This window comes from Triturus cristatus, chromosome 9 (assembly GCF_964204655.1).
Source record: "Triturus cristatus chromosome 9, aTriCri1.1, whole genome shotgun sequence".
Classification (NCBI taxonomy): domain Eukaryota; kingdom Metazoa; phylum Chordata; class Amphibia; order Caudata; family Salamandridae; genus Triturus; species Triturus cristatus.
In genome coordinates, this window is record NC_140592.1 from 954,439,900 (window position 1) to 954,451,002 (window position 11,103).

The 11,103-nt window shown below is 42.2% G+C and overlaps 1 protein-coding gene across 1 annotated transcript in view; it reads right to left on the reverse strand.

The window, feature by feature from the left end:
- SPATA7 (spermatogenesis associated 7) overlaps positions 1-11,030 on the reverse strand; it is a 517,137-nt gene extending 506,107 nt beyond the window's left edge. Inside the window, exon 1 of the mRNA XM_085627838.1 lies at positions 10,817-11,030. The gene's annotated coding sequence lies outside the window, so the exon portion shown is untranslated. The remainder of the gene's footprint in view (positions 1-10,816) is intronic.
- Between the last annotated feature and the right edge of the window lie 73 nt (positions 11,031-11,103).

Genomic DNA, 11,103 nt, shown 5'->3' on the forward strand with positions numbered 1-11,103 from the left:
CGATGCTCCGTTTCCAGGCGCCCCACAGGGTGCAGCAGGCCTCCAGCAGGAAGTCCTGGGGCGCCGTACTCCTCACATCACCTCTTCTGGGCCCCTCGCAACGCCCCAGCACCCGGCAGGGCTCCCGCCAGGTCGCGTCCCCAGGCGCCGTGAGTTCGTAGCCCGCAGGCCTCTCCGCTCCAAAGCGCCGTCCCAGGGCCTCCGTCCAGCGCCAGCGTGGGCTCCAGCAGTCAGCCCCTCCTCTCAGGCCGCCGCGCACGTCCTCGTCTGCCGAGCCGCACCGGGTCCCGGCGCTGCGAAATCGCCGACCGCTGGGCTGCGCGGGCTCCTCACAGCCCCCTCTCTCTGTACCCGCGTCCTGCCGCCACGTCCTGTCCCCTCACAGGATCATCACCAGGATTATCAGGGGATTACGGTCGGAGCCTCAGCAGCTCGCGTCCGCCATGTTGCCCGGTTGGCCACGCCCCCCTCGGATGTGAGAAACATTTTACATCTTATCTCCTCCTTGGGAGATAATTCTTCTCTCTCTCTCAAACGGATTTCTTATAAGCTTACTGTCTTACTTTGCTTGGTTTCCTTTAGACGTACATCAGATGTTAAAGCTTTAGATGTTTGTAGCAGAGCTTATCAACCAGAGGGAGTTTGTTTTTATATTAAAAAAAGGACCAAAACCATGTCTTCTTCTATTTTCTATCCTTTCTTTACTGAGAATGAAAGTCTGTGTGTTGTCAAATGTCTTAAAGAATATGAAAAAAGAACTATTAGCTTGAGAGGAACTGAAACCCAACTCCTGATCTCCTATAGATCTCCTCAAAAACCTGTTTCTTCCCCTTCTCTTGCGAGATGGGTGAATGTGGTGTCGACATTTCCATATTTGGAGCGCATTCTCTTAGAGGTGCATCAGCCTCTAAAACTTTTATGCTTGGTGGTGGGCTCCAAGATATTCTAAGAGCCGCTGACTGGTCTAATGAGAGTATGTTTAAAAAGTGTTACTTTAGACCAATCAATAATGTGATTGATAATGTTCTTCTCAACTCACTTTAAACTTGCATAATGTTGGCCTCCGTGTCATGCCATAAAATTTTCATTTTTCACAGCCTGCTGGGCAGAAAATCTGGATTTTATTAAAGACACGGAGGCTAATATTATCCCTCCCTGAGGGTTTCATCTTTAACCTTTTCTATATTTCTTCTTTTTCAGAATAAGAATATCTTCGTTGGTTAATGGAAATGACTCCTTCAACGTCATATTTTAAAGTTTGGATTTACTGAGTTTATTCTTTCGCAGCATCGGACAAAGAAGGATGATGGCTGTGTGCTCATGGACTTTATACTATTTCTAGAATCTTCACAAGTTCTGTATTCTCTTCATTGTTACTGCTGAGCTGTGGCAATAAAGGAGAATTTGCATAATATTAGCCTCTGTGTCTTTAATAAAATCCAGATTTTCTGCCCAGCAGGCTGTGAAAAATCTCAATTTTCTCATAGATGTGAGTAAAGTACTCTTAATATCTTAATGAAATCTGCACACTTTTAACTAGCAGCACCGGGTGACCTTTGACAACTAGGCAATGAATACATTTTCATGTACCCCCAAGGCCCCCCTGCTCCCTGCCCCCTTGGCAAACTTCATTGCCTCCCAGTGGTTAGGGGATAACCAAGACGCAGGAGAGTGAGTCAAATAGTCTAGAAAATGAAAGAGAAGCCAGGATTCGGATAAACATGCTCCGATCCCGATCGCATTGGTTAGTCTGTAAGCACTACTTTTATGAATGAGTTTCGCATTAGTAAAGCACCAGGGTGTGCATGTGTGGCGACACTTCTCCCATGAGGTACGTGCCAAGCAATTGTTGACACAATCCACACTTCGCGTCTTTTTCAATATATTTATTACGAAGTACAGGACCTTTCCAAGGGATTTTGCACACTACATACATTCACTCCAAAAATAAAACGTGTAGGTAAAAAACATTGCCATTTACAATGTCAATAGCTCTAACTCACAAATGTGAGACCTATTTGCATTGCAAATGCTTGTTAAACGTGGTAACACTGTCTGGGCATAGGTTGCACCTCATTAGTACCAGTTTAACACCCAACTATAGCAATAAGCAACAGAAAGTTCCTTCCAGCATGGGGCAACAATTGTCCCTGTGTTTTTAGAAACTTTTTAACTAGAAACAAAACAATTTTTGTTAACATCTTCAGATTATGCGGCAGATGACAGATTACATGGCAAATGCTTCAAATATGAGTAAATCGCTGCGGCCGCACTCTAACATAAATCCAGTGGCCTTGCACTAATCTTTGCTGTTCGTCCTTTTTTCTCTCTCTCCTCCTGTTTTATTACTCTTGATTCTCCCATGAGGTCTGCTTTTCTCTTTTTAGTCATGGATCTCTATTACAACCCCTGCTGTCTGCGTAACGTAACATGATATTGTGCTAAAACACTGATTTATTAGGTTATGAATGTTGTATTGATTTATGATGTTTATTATATGCTTGCATTCAAGTTATAAGTTAATGATTTTTACTTATGCTCTTGTTTAGCAATGATACGTATAGTCTGTTTGTGCCTCTAACATGTGATTCACCTGCTACTTTCTTATTACCTCATTATTGAATGTATTCCCATATATAATTTTGAAATGAAAGAAAGTTTCGAGGTTTTAGCAGATCAGAAGGAGACCATCACTTGCTGGGACACTATGACAATCCAAATGAATGAGTAGCGAGGACCAAGGTGGGTGATGTGCCAAAGTCAATGAAATGTACCAGTCTTTTGGTCCTTCAGAATGGGGTTGGGGATTAGTTATTGAAGGATTCAGCTTTACAGAAAATTATTTCATCCAATTTGTAAGATTGTAATAATGGGGAATAGTAAACAATTCAATAGCTGTAACACAACCACCTAATTAGGGATATGACAAAGAACTATTTAAGTTCAGATTGTAACTGCAACATATTAATGAGAAACATAAAGGTTTTCAGTGGGTTTTTTTAACTGATAAAATGTAGGTAAAACACTGGATTTTTCTAAAATCTTTTCAATGGTGGAAAACAAACAAATATTCAAACAAACTTATTTTATTGAGAATTGTCAGTATATCCTTTAAGTTTGTTTGTGCAATGTATCCACAGCATTCTTATACGAGTGTGGGTCTGAACAAGCAAAGCTATGAAATAGAATCTGAGACCATCATAAACTTGCACCAACTACTAAACCAGGTATCAACTTAGAGACAAAAACAGGTCCGTGTCAGCCCAGGAAACACAGTTCACTTAACCCATGCAAAACATATGAAAAGATTATAAAAACACTAAGGGTCTGATTACAATATTGGGCTGTCGGACCGTTGTCTGCTGTTGCGGCAGTCAGACGACCGCCCGACAAGAAGTCGACAGCCCAACTGCCCAATTACGATATGACCGCTGTTGGAAAGTGGTCATTTACACTGCGCCTTGTGCTGCGGCCCAGGGAAAGGGCTGCAGCACAAGCCGCAGAGTAAATAAGCACTTTGTGCACATCCATGCACTGTGTGCCATGCACCATGTGGTGCACAGCACACAGTGCATGGATGTGCGTGGGCGCACTACATGTGCCCCCTGTGCCCCTTTGCAGTGGCCCACGAGGGACGGGGGCCCCAAAAGTCCCTTTTCGACAGCCTTTTCATAGTTACAGACCGCCATAAAAAAGGCTGTCAGAAAGGAACAACATAATCCCGACGGCAGTGCCTGCCTTGGTACTGCCTCCTGACGGAAGTACGATTCTGACCGTTGCCCTGTTGGGATCAGATGATCCTGTTGGAGGAGTCAGTCTTTCCCCCCCAACTGCTGCGGTCCGACCGCCTCATTGTAATGTGGTGCGCAGACTGATGGCTGCTGTTGGGTGGACCACCACCGATGGCTTGTCGGTGGGGGTCCGCCTGACATCATAATCAGGCTCTAAGTCCCAGCGATTGTGGCATAGTAACACATCAATAAACAAAACCATTAGATTACATTACCAGACAGCATGCACACAGCTTTCATCATATGTGACCACTAATATGTAGACAGGGTGATTAAACAATCTACATCTAATTTTATGGCAAGGCCCGGAGGCCAATATTATGCTTCGTTTCTTTATTACTACTCAAACAGCAGCAACATCACATGGAATTAGAATACGAATAAACACTCTAGAACACTGAACATGCTTATATCCCCTGAACAGGCAGCCATCTTCCTCTTTTGTTGCTGCTCGAACAAGAAGATAAGTACATTTGCATGAACTAAATCATTTAAGGAATATAGATGTTGAAGCTAATTTAGCAAGTAATGTAAGGTTAAAAAAAAACAATATAAGGTTTAAGGTTGTGAGATAAGTTTGAGAGGGTAATTTGAAAAAAAAAAAACGGAGCGTTTTAAAGTTGAATATGTCGGCTTTTAAAGGATGAATGACGCATGGGAAGAGAGGCTCAGGTAGTAGTCGTAATAAGTATGTGGATGTTTTTGTAGGCGGTGAAGCGGAAAGCAGGCTTGGTGTAAAGTAAATTTACCGTTTGAAGTTGAGGAGGTCGTTTCGTGCGCGAGAGCAGTAGAGCCACGCACGAGAGGATTCGAGGGGAGTGTTGCTATGCGCGCATCAGCGCGTGCGTAGTTACGGTCCTCGAGCGGCTTTTAGGTGGCGCATGAGCGCGTTTGATGTGAAAAGAATGGAAAATTGAATTAAAGGAGCCGTCGTACAAGCGCAACGTACGGCGGCCATTTTGCGAGTTTGGCCAGAGAGCTTTACAAAGTAAAGGATTACATTCGGCCATATTTAGGGAAAACAAAGTGATCAGATGTCAGTTTCTGACAGAGAACGATCGTTTTTTCTCACAGAAAGGTCGAGTTTAGGTCAGGAAGGTTAGGAATCTGAGAGGTGTTGTTTTGAGAGGTAGGATTTGGAGCTTGGTTGGAGAGTTTAAAATAGGAGGATTCTTATTTGGTTTGAGAGGAATATTTGAAAATAATAAATTAAAATATTAATTGAAATGGAAAATATGGAGGATAAGATGAAATCTTATATGGAGAAAATGTTTGATGGATTGACAGCATCAATAGATAAGAAAATAGAGGATACTTTTGAAAAAAGTTTAAGGAATAGAGACAATAGACAGAAAAGTGGTTAGGAAGAGAACTATTGGACAACTGAGGATGTCGAGGTTGTGGCAGGGAGGTCTGGTGTAAGTGGAAAAAGGAAGGAGAAAAGAAAATGTGGAGAAAGGTAAAAAAAAAATAGTTGGTGATGAACGTAAGGTTCAGAAGGAAAAGGCTATAAAGGCCAAAATAAGCGCAATAAAGGCGCAAAAAAGGAAGCACAGTGCGGTGTCCTGTGATTCAAGTTCAACCTCAGGTGATGTGGAACTGACTTGTAGTTCTAGCCTGGAGGATTCGGATGTTGAAGAGGTCCCTATAAAGAAAAGGAAATATGATGAAAAGGAAATTAAAATGGAAATAGGTGAATTTGTGGATCCTCAAGGAGAGGAAATGTTTGACCCACTGTTGATTCAGTATCCATTATCACCACAGTGGACTCCGGCTGAACAAGTAGCCAAGTATATAAGGTTTTGGATTAGAAGAGAAATACCTAAAGAGGTAAGAACAAGGCTACGATCGGAGTGCCCAAGGCCTAGTCTGAATAGTAAGGTGGCATACACACCTGAATTAGATCAGAAGATGTTGGCCTTTATAAATAAAGGTGGTAGGGATCCAAGAAGAGGACTTGACAAGGGTTTAAAGGGTTGCCAAGATAGGCTTTTGGATGTCTTCGGCCCGCTGACTAAAGTATTTGATATGTGTGAGGAAGCTCATAGCAGTAACACTGGTGTGGATGTAATTGAGATGCGCCAGTGGCTGCAAAGGGCAATTTGTTTGCTGGGAAATGCAAATGCAGCTTTGTGTATAGAAAGGAGAAAGAGTATTCTTTTTAAAATAGACCCAAAGCTTGCAGAATTGGCTGGCAAGGAGTTGGGTGAAGAAAGTGAAGGCCTACTTTTTGGAGATGATTTCGTGAAGGACATGGCCAGATATGTAGGCACCTTCAATAGCTTACAAAAGGTCCAAAAAGACATTAGGAAGGTTTTTGGGCCGGCCGGGAGAACGCGGAGTCGGTTTCCCGGCCGAGGACAAGGCTTCACCAGAAGCAATTTTGGAAGAGGTTCAAGACCCTATGGAGCAAGTTTTGGAGGAGGATATGTGTTCTCGAGGTCAGATCAGGGAAGTTTCTTTCCGCAAAGGCAGAGGGGAAGAGCAAGAGGCTCGCGTGCTGAGAGGAGACCAAGAGGAGTTTCAGGTAAGACCTCTAGCAGACCATTCTGTTACACGATCAAAATTGGGCGGCAGACTAGCCCAATTTGTTTCACGTTGGGAGGAAATTACTCAAGATCCTTGGGTGTTGGAAACTATAGTTGGTTACAGGATAGATTTCATCGGTACTCCAGTTCAGGTGAGGATACCAAAAATATTAAGATTCACAAAAGAGATGGAAATGCTTGTGACAGAGGAGGTGTTGGCATTGGAAGAGAAAGGTGTAATAGAGCCTGCAAGAGAAGTTCAAGGCGGATTCGTAAGCAATTTGTTTTTGGTAGAGAAAAAAGAGAAAGGAATGAGACCGGTAATAAATTTGAGAGAGCTAAACGATTGGGTTGGTTACAATCATTTCAAGATGGAAGGGATACATATGTTGAGAGACTTGTTGAGGAAAGGAGATTGGATGACGAGGTTAGATTTAAAGGATGCATATCTAACAATTCCAATGTGTCAGGAGCAAAGAGACTTTTTGCAATTCAGGTGGAAAGGGAAGAGATGGAGATTCAAGAGTCTTCCGTTTGGACTAATAAGTTCTCCATGGTGCTTTACCAAGGTGATGAGACCTGTGGTAGCATGGTTGAGATCAAGAGGGATTCGTCTGATTGTGTATCTTGACGATATTCTGATTATGGCAGAGGAGAGGACTCTGGCGAAGGATCAGACAGAATTCGCGGTGAAGGTCATAGAGGATCTGGGTTTTATAGTGAACAAGGAGAAGTCTTGTGTTGTACCGCAACAGGAAATGACGTTTTTAGGTTTTCAGATACTGACATTGGAATGTGTATTGAAGTTGCCGATGGAGAAGGTAAGGAGAATCAGGAAGGAAGTGAGGAGAGTCAGGAATGCGGAGTGGATAACTCCGAGACAGTTGGCTCGTTTGCTGGGTCTTCTGTCATCATCGATTCAGGCAATATTCCCAGCTCCACTACATTATCGTGCTTTACAGAGGTTGAAGGCATATCATTTAAGGAAGGATGCGAGATATTCACAGAAAGTGAGAATGAATCAGGAAACTCAGGAGGAGTTGGATTGGTGGATAATGAGTTTGGATGCTTGGAACGGAAGGGCAATTTTTGGAGAGATGCCAGAAATAGAGATAGAGTCGGATGCGAGCATGCACGGATGGGGTGCAAGGTGTGGAATGGTTGCAACAGGGGGAAAATGGTCGAAGAAAGAAGGAAGGATGCACATGAATTGCTTGGAACTCCTAGCAGGATCTTTTGCGATAAAAGAGTTTTGTAAAGGATCAGGTGAAGTGTTGTGTTCTTTTGAAAATGGACAATTTGTCAGCAGTCCAGTATGTGAACAAGATGGGAGGTGCTCGGTCAAGGGGATTGGCAGAGCTTGAGTTTTGGGAGCAGAGTTTTGGGAGTTTTGCTTGGAAAGGGAGATAAAGGTTCAGGCACAGTATATACCAAGGCTGAACAACGTAGAAGCGGATTGGTATTCAAAATATCTGAGGGATGTAAGCAATTGGAGGCTGAAGAGGGAAGTTTTTCTGAGTTTGGAAAGGTTGTGGGGTCCGCTGAAAGTGGATCTTTTTGCAGACAGATTGAATGCACAGTTGAAAGATTTTTACAGCTGGAGACCGGATCCAGAGGCGAAAGGGGTAGATGCATTTCTTCAGATATGGAATAAGGGAAGGAACTATGCGTTTCCTCTTTTTTCAATGATCCAGTGAGTTCTGAACAAGGTCAGGAGGGAACAAGCGGAATTAATACTGATAACCCCCTTTTGGAGAGCTCAGGTGTGGTTTCCGGATGTGATGGATCTTCTGGTGGAGGATCCGGTAGTATTGCCAAACATAAGGGAAATTCTACAGGATGTTCAAGGGAATGTTCACGAATTGGTGGTGACAGGGCAGTTACGCTTAATAGCTTGGTTGATTTCAGGAGAGTATGGCAGATGCATGGATTATCAAAGAGAGCGGAGGATCTTGTGTCTAAATCCTGGTCAAAAGGGAATTCAAAGTCATATGGTTCAGCATGGAGAAAGTGGAATGATTGGTGTATTAAGAGGGATTTGGATCCCATATCAGCACCTGTGGTAGAGGTGGCAGATTATTTGTCGGAACAGTTTGAAGAAGGTTTGGCGTATAGTACAGTAAATTCAAGCAGGTCGGCGATTTCAGCAGGTCATGCTTTGGTTGATGGCGTTCCTGTTGGTCAGCATGCTTTGATTAAAAGATTAGTTAAAAGTGTGCGTATTATGCATCCGCCAAAAGCGAAGTATTCATCACTTTGGGATGTTTCAGTAGTATTTAGGGAGTTGGAGAGTTGGGGAGCAAATTCTAGATTAGATTTGAAAATCTTATCTTGGAAGTTAGCTATGCTTTTATGTCTAGTTTCTTTTAGGAGGGTTTCAGATGTAAGAGCATTGGAGGTGAATTCAAGGTTTTTTCAGCCAGAAGGGGTTTGTTTTGAAATTAGGAAAAGAACAAAGACTATGTCTAAGCCAATTTTTTATCCTCTTTTTGAGGGGGATAGAATTTTGTGTGTGGTAGGTTGTTTAAAGGAGTATGGTAAAAGAACCTTGGGTTTGAGATCAGGAAATTGTACACAATTACTAATTTCATATGTAAGACCATATAAGGCTGTTTCAACACCCACTTTAGCAAGGTGGATAAGGGAGTAATGATTAAGGCCGGTGTGGATATTAGTGTTTTTGGAGCTCATTCGGTTAGAGGAGCTATGGCAAGTAAGGCCTTCATGAGAGGGTTTAGTTTGAATGATATTATGAAATCGGCTGATTGGTCTAATGATAGTACTTTTAGAAAGTTTTACTTTAAGCCTGTGGAAAGTGTGTTGGATTCGGTTTTAGAAGAACTTTGAACATGCATAATATTGGCCTCCGGGCCTTGCCATAAAATGCAGATTTTCCACAGTTTTAATGTATAGAAAATCATGATTTTATTAAAGGCACGGAGGCTAATATTATCCCTCCGCTGTGCCCTCCCATGATTGTTAATAAATGTGTTTGTTTTATAGGTTAACAAAGAAGAAGAGATTTGACATTAAGGACGGAAGAATTTGGAAGAAGAAAGAGTATGTTTATAAGGGACTTGGTTTTTCGCAGCTACAAAGAGGAAGATGGCTGCCTGTTCAGGGGATATAACCATGTTCAGTGTTCTAGGGTATTTATTCGTATTCTAATTCCATGTGATGTTGCTGCTGTTTGAGTAGTAATAAAGGAACAAAGCATAATATTAGCCTCCGTGCCTTTAATAAAATCATGATTTTCTATACATTAAAACTGTGGAAAATCTGCACTTTGATCGACAAACACAAAAAACAAAACGCACAGTGATGAACACAGAAACACAAAATAATTCCAAAGAAACAGTGAAAATGGTGCAGCAGCCCCACGGCACAGCTCCCCTGACAGGAAAAAACACACCTTGAATACTTACACATGAAAACACAGCTAATCTCTAACTATGGGAGTTTATGTGATGGGCCTTTTATTGACACAACCATCAGCCTGTAATAAATGTCTGAAGTCAAGCAGAGAGAGCAGCACGAGTGTCCTAGTGCTTCAGAAATCTTCTGTCCCTGACTGGGGCAGGTAAGCCCGACTCCAGGCTGTTTCTGCCCCAAAGCTGACCATACATCACCACGAACTGTAAAATATATAATTTATATATAATTTATTTTACATTATTATCTGGATGCAGGAAGCAGAGCCTGATAACCAGTAAGAAGTGGATTAAACCTTTGTGCCAATTGTTAGCTTTCGGACAGTATGAAGTTAGATTAAGAATCCTGAGCTCTGATACTAGAGCTGTGATTGCTATTAATGTTGGTAATTTTTTATACGCTGCATGGCTTACATGCAAAAGATACTTTGCTAGCGATGCGGGCAGCTTTCTTAGCAGCAATTGACATTGGTTTGGATTTTTTTTTAATCTAATATTTAATTGAAATTTGTTTTCCATCCTAACATTTTATTCTGCTAGGGCACTAAATGGTCGTTCTCCTGTTACAGCTGCTGTAGACACTGCACTGTGCTGATTTGCACACCACACTGTAGACCTGTTTAAGGAACTTTACCTGAGAATTTTTCAACTGGCATCTTGTGTGCAGTCAAATACAATGTTAAGTTTTAAAGTTATTAAGAGATACTGTTTTTTTAATTGTTTTTACGGATCATAAATCCGAAATAAACAGACTTTGATTGAATATATTTTCTCGCAACAAATTGGCACTCAAAGTGTCACACGTTAGGTTTTAAAATGTCACATATAAGAAAACTGAAAACTTGGAAAAGTCACACATAAGCAAAATGCTAACTTGGCAGCTATAATATGAGTTACTTAAACTGAAAGTCAGTATTGCATTTTTTGCTCCCTCTCCTTGCTTTATGAATAGGCCAGTTCTGAATAACGGTTCTGAATAACCAACGCCTGGAAACTCGTTATTATTATTATTATGCCTATATGCCAACCCACTAACTAAATGTGAGATTCCCAAAGTGGTCCTTACCTTTCGACAGACGATCTTTCTCATCCGACTGCCTGTGTGATACACCACCAAGGCGAGAGGAGGTAATAAAACAGCTGGTTTCAAATTGATTGACAGGCAAAGGGGCGTAATTGGGAGGGTCTTACGACTGTATTTCCCAGAAACCCTTCCGAATGGTTGGAAAAAGCATCCCTTATTGAAACGACGGCCCGCCCATCCTCTAAGAAACCACCCAGCTGGTGTCCCGGAAGAGATCGCCATTCTGCCCCGGAAAACGTCACCATCTGTAAGTCAGCCAATTATCCAGG